The 5,000-nt window shown below is 50.1% G+C and overlaps 1 long non-coding RNA gene across 4 annotated transcripts in view; it reads left to right on the forward strand.

The window, feature by feature from the left end:
• The window catches only part of LOC307081525, a 5,606-nt gene extending 2,045 nt beyond the window's left edge, over positions 1-3,561 (forward strand). For 2 of the 4 annotated variants that reach the window (XR_013812155.1, XR_013812156.1), the window contains exons 2-5: positions 1,912-2,049; positions 2,267-2,344; positions 2,448-2,501; positions 2,835-3,561. This is a non-coding gene — a long non-coding RNA (uncharacterized lncRNA). Of the gene's footprint in view, positions 296-1,911; positions 2,050-2,266; positions 2,345-2,447; positions 2,502-2,834 lie in introns of all 4 variants that reach the window. The other 2 variants (XR_013812158.1, XR_013812157.1) reach the window with 2 other exon arrangements.
• Positions 3,562-5,000: the final 1,439 nt, after the last annotated feature.

Consider the following 5,000-nt stretch of genomic DNA (forward strand, 5'->3'; position numbering starts at 1 on the left):
CTCTGCAGAATCATAACCAACGCATTGTCTGGAAAGAGGCCAATAGAGGTTTACCACCAAGAGAAACCAACACCCTCCGAGTGTCTTCTGTGGTACGGCCCAGCTGGGCCCAAACATTGCATGCACGCCCGCTGTGCTGTTTGTTTCACTCTATAGCATCGACCACCGCCTTGGGGAGGGTTCAAACCGGCAGCGTGTCAATTATAAGCAAAAATGGAGGAGACACGTCCAAATAAGGTCAGCGGACCTGACGCCGTCCACAGATCACCCTGCGGGCTCGTCTCGCTGCACAGAGGTAATGATAAACGCTGGCGTGAGCTGTCAGCGCCGTCGACTGCGTGTCTTTCCGTCGGCACGTTGTTGTCCTTAATGAGGCTGATCGAGAGGGGAGTCCCGCCGTGCACAGCGCTCCACAGCCCTAACAGGAGCCAGGGCATTCGGCGCCCTGCACATACAGCAGGCGCTTGTTGTGTTGATGTGTTTCCGTACTCGTACTCGCCACCTCAATGCTAATGAGAGGGAAACATTGGGAAATTAAGAGTTTGACGAAGCATGCAGGAATACATCGGGGGATGAGACATTTGCGATAATATTTTAATCAACAATAACAATCATAATCCACATGCATAGTTCTTATTGATTCCATTGTGATTTATAAGAAAAACATCTGTGACAGTGTTACAAATGAGATGCTTATTAATATTTGAGTCTATTTTCCACTGCACCGCAGCTGGGGCTGGTCTGACTCACTCACTCACTTCATACCGAGGACGGTAATCCCTTAAAGACACAGCGAAATTGCTTAATTGAAAGGCACGCTATTAAAGAAGTAAAGCATATTGAGACAGGCAAGATGCAGCATCCCAAACGACCCAGCACAAATAGGAAGGGAACGACTGTGGTAAAGCATGAGGGCGGGCTCTCTCCCGTTTCGAAACCCCAATGCTCTTGGTTCATCTTTTTGAAATTTGATTAGGCTCCTCTTAAAAAGCCACCGTTATTGTGACACCTCGACTTGTTCCTTCCTGCTCTTCCCCCACCTGCTCACCGAATACGAACTAATGCGGAACTATAGCCTTATCGTGCTGTGACGTGATGGTGAGAGATACACTATCTTGGTGGATCATTGCATGGGATTGTTTCCTCAGTCGATGTGAACACATAATCATTCAGTTATGTGGATGTTGTTTGGTTGCCCCAGGCAAAGATGATTCGGTCCAGTTTATGCGTTATGTTTCTCCTGCCATTCCCGGAGTCAAAGCAGGCACACACACACACACGCACGCACGCACATGCGCACACTTACGCGCACACACATGCACGACCGTTCGCATGGACGCGCGCGCGCGCGCACACACACACACACACACACACACACACACACACACACACACACACACACACACACACACACACACACACAGCATGCGTAGACTGCAATCCAAGACAGACAAAGTGCAGGAAAGTTAACCACACACAAATTGTCTCAGGGCCTTTCATCAGTGTAAATGATATTATAAACCGACGATCTCCCTTAAAATGGTCATGCCAGCCTACCACCAAAAACGGAAACGATCTCCACCTTTCCTCGGATAGAGGCGCCCCCTGGTGGGGTGCGTGTGTTACAGATATGTGAGCGTCCTACAGCGGAGGTTCAGAACGCCTCGCAGAGCAGCGTTTCAATCGTTCAGACGGTAAACACCGTGGGCGCTGTACTGGCGCTTCTTGGAGCATGACGCGTCTCATGACAAATAAAGCATTCATCACTCACACGGCTGTCAACATGTTTTCTCCCCAACCCACCCACCCACCCAACCATCCAACCACCGCCCAACCACCGCCCAACCACCGCCCAACCACCGCCCAACCACCGCCCACCCCCACCATCACCCCCTCCCCTGCCAAACGCAGGGAGTCCAGGCGCACCTTTGCAAGAATCAATCCAGAGGACGTCGTCCATCTTCCACTTCGTTGCCAGCGCCAGATCGCTCTTGGAATCCCTCCCTTTTTTAACTCCATTCTGACGCCATGGAGCAGAAAATAAACGAGGTACGTGACAGAAACGTCTGTGCAGACCTCCATATGATCTCTCCATTTCTCTCTCTCTCTCTCTCTCTCTCCCTCTTCAATGTCTGTATATTTAAATCAAAGCATTTAAAGCTGGTATCATAATTCCAACCACCACCTCCTCTTCCTCCTCCTCCCATTCCCCCCCTCCCCCCCTCCCTCTATCCCTCCTCTCTCCCCCCCCCCCCCCCCCCATCAGACTCCCACCAACACATCGCCTCAGAAGCACATGAAGAACCGCTCCAAGTCCACGGACGAGATCCAGCAGACCAGGAGGGTGAGTGTGTCTGCAAATCAACACCTGCCATGTTTTATTCATGTAAAATCCCCCCCCCCCCAGCGGCTGACTCTGTCCACCCCCCCCCCCCCCCTCTTTTTAGGCTTTCTCCTCACAGAAGTCCCTGCCAGGGAGACCAGAGCTGGAGAACGTCAAGGTGTGTGTGTGTGTGTGCGTGTGTGTGAGTGGCGTTTCTTTTCCAATGAATGGAGGAAGCTTGAAGCTTGAATCATCAACAGTGATTAGATATGAGATATTTTCTTCAATGGCATTATTGTTTTTTTTTATCAAATCGTAGCGTTCTTTAAGGATTGATAGCTGTTCGGACCTTTGTTGTTCATGTGGGCCGTCGACAGCATCCGGTCGGCCCTGATGAAGAACGAGTTGTCCCGTTAATGGGAAAATAGCACAAACCATTGCAACATTATTGACCAATCAGGAGCAGGTATTGACCAGCGGTCTCTAATGCTGCTTCCTGTTGTGTTCCCAGGAGGGCTCTGATGACATGGAGTCCCCCACCTCCTCCACCGAGGAGCTGAAGGAGGAGCAGGAGTGACTTCCCCCCGCCCTCCCACCTCCTCCCTCCCCCCTCCTCCTCTTCCTCCTCCTCCTCCTCCTCACCACCCTGTCCCCCTCCTCACCCCCTCCCCCTCCTCTTCCTCCTCCTCCTCCTCCTCACCCCCTCCTCCTCCTCCTCCTCCTCCTCCTCCACCTCCTCCCCTAACCCTCCCAGACGCCTGTTGTGGGACGGATGACTGCTGCCCCCCCCCACCCCCATGACGTCATCTCACAACATACACACACACACACACACACACACACACACACACACACACACACACACACACACACAACAGACGACCATACACACATGCACAGAAGCACACGCATGAACACGCACACACACTGAGACAATCATTAGATGTGCCATGATTGTGGATGTGCATTGTGATTTCATCGTTCCGTCTTTGGCAAAGTGAATGTGAAATGACAATAAAGACGTCTTGGTTGAGTGTGAAGGCCTCACTCCTCTCCCCACTTCCTGGCAACTGGCGTTTCCTCGAACCGACTTCCTGTTCCACTTGTCCTCTACCATGGCACCCTTGTGTTTTGAGATAAGATAAGAAAGAGCTTTATTCATCCCGAAGGAAATTCTTTTGCCAGAGATTGCAAAAAAAATGTCACAACATAAGAATAAAAAAGATTGATGAATAGAATGTGTGTAATGAGTAATTGAGAAAACACTATGCCAATAGAGTAACGCTGGTGTTAGCCAATCAAGGATTCTGTGAAATAAAGAATGTATTACGTTCCAGGAGATAGCCTATCTACGCAGAGGAAGGAGATTCATTGACATTTGTGTCGGAATTTAAGAAACTAATCACTAGTGACTTGAGAGGTGCAGAGTACGCCTGCCACACTGACGAGTGAAACCGCTCCACAGGAGAGCAGAGATGAAGCTAATTATTAGGTCTGCCTCAATTCCAAAGGTTATGTGAAGGACTGCATTATATCAGACAGGATCCAACTGCAGCGCTACAGAAACAGACGCATGGTATCACTCATATCATTGATGCTGGACTGGAAATGTGTGTTGTATGGAAAATGTATGTATGTATATATATATATATATATATATATATATATAAAGTTAAAGTTAAAAGCAACAAGTTAAAAGCAACACAGTTGTCTCTCAAAGCAAGAGCTTGAACCAGTCAGGCAACAAGGCAGCCTTTCAAATGACATGTACATCCCAGTGCTGGTTTATTATTCCACTTACTGGTCCAAGGTTGGGGCACGTTTGGCATCTCTCTGGGATGGCTGCATGGCTTCTGTCACACTCTGATTGGCAGAGGGGGTTGGCGGCCTGGTTCAACTCCAGGCCGCCTGGTGGGGCCCTTCGTGGGGGCCTTCGTCTGCTTCGTCTGCTTCGCCAGACGAAGCAGAGCCGGAGCCCCCCCCTCGCTCTAGCTAACATCTTGGGAGGGCTTATCGGCAGGAAGGGCTTTAACCACCGACGATGGTTCATAGCCAGATTGTCACTTACTGCTGCGCGCGTGTGTGGTTTTCTGTGTGTGTGTGTGTGTGTGTGTGTGTGTGTGTGTGTGTGTGTGTGTGTGTGTGTGTGAGTGACAGGGAGAGTGGGTGATTGTTTGTGTGAGATAGAGCGCAAGAGAGCGAGGAAGAGAGAGACAGTGAGTGTGGTTATGTTACCAGTGAGTGTCAGTGGGTCTGTGTCCTCTCTCTCTCTCTCTCTCTCTCTCTCTCTCTCTCTCTCCCTCTCTCTCTCTCTCTCTCTCTCTCTCTCTCTCTCTCTCTGTCTCTCTCTCTCTCTCTCCCCCTTCGTTTAATAGCATGCTTTATCTCCTCCAGCTTCCCCAATAACACATTTATATAAACTGGCCCCCGCCTCCCCCGAGTCTCCATCACGTGTCCCTCCTGCCCCCCCCCCCCCCCCCCGGGTCCGCCTGAGTTCATGCGTTGCTCCGCTGCTCCCGTTGATTTCAGAATAAAAGCCTCATATCAGCAAATTCTTTGTACTTTGTTTGGAAAAGAACGCAGATATGACAGAAATATTATTACTAGTAGAGTAATTATTAACAACAACCCCATTTAATCGACAACAACGGCCCCGATAAAGGAGGCTGAGGTCGTG

Source organism: Pollachius pollachius (assembly GCF_949987615.1).
Source record: "Pollachius pollachius genome assembly, chromosome: 10".
NCBI classification, from domain to species: Eukaryota; Metazoa; Chordata; class Actinopteri; order Gadiformes; family Gadidae; genus Pollachius; species Pollachius pollachius.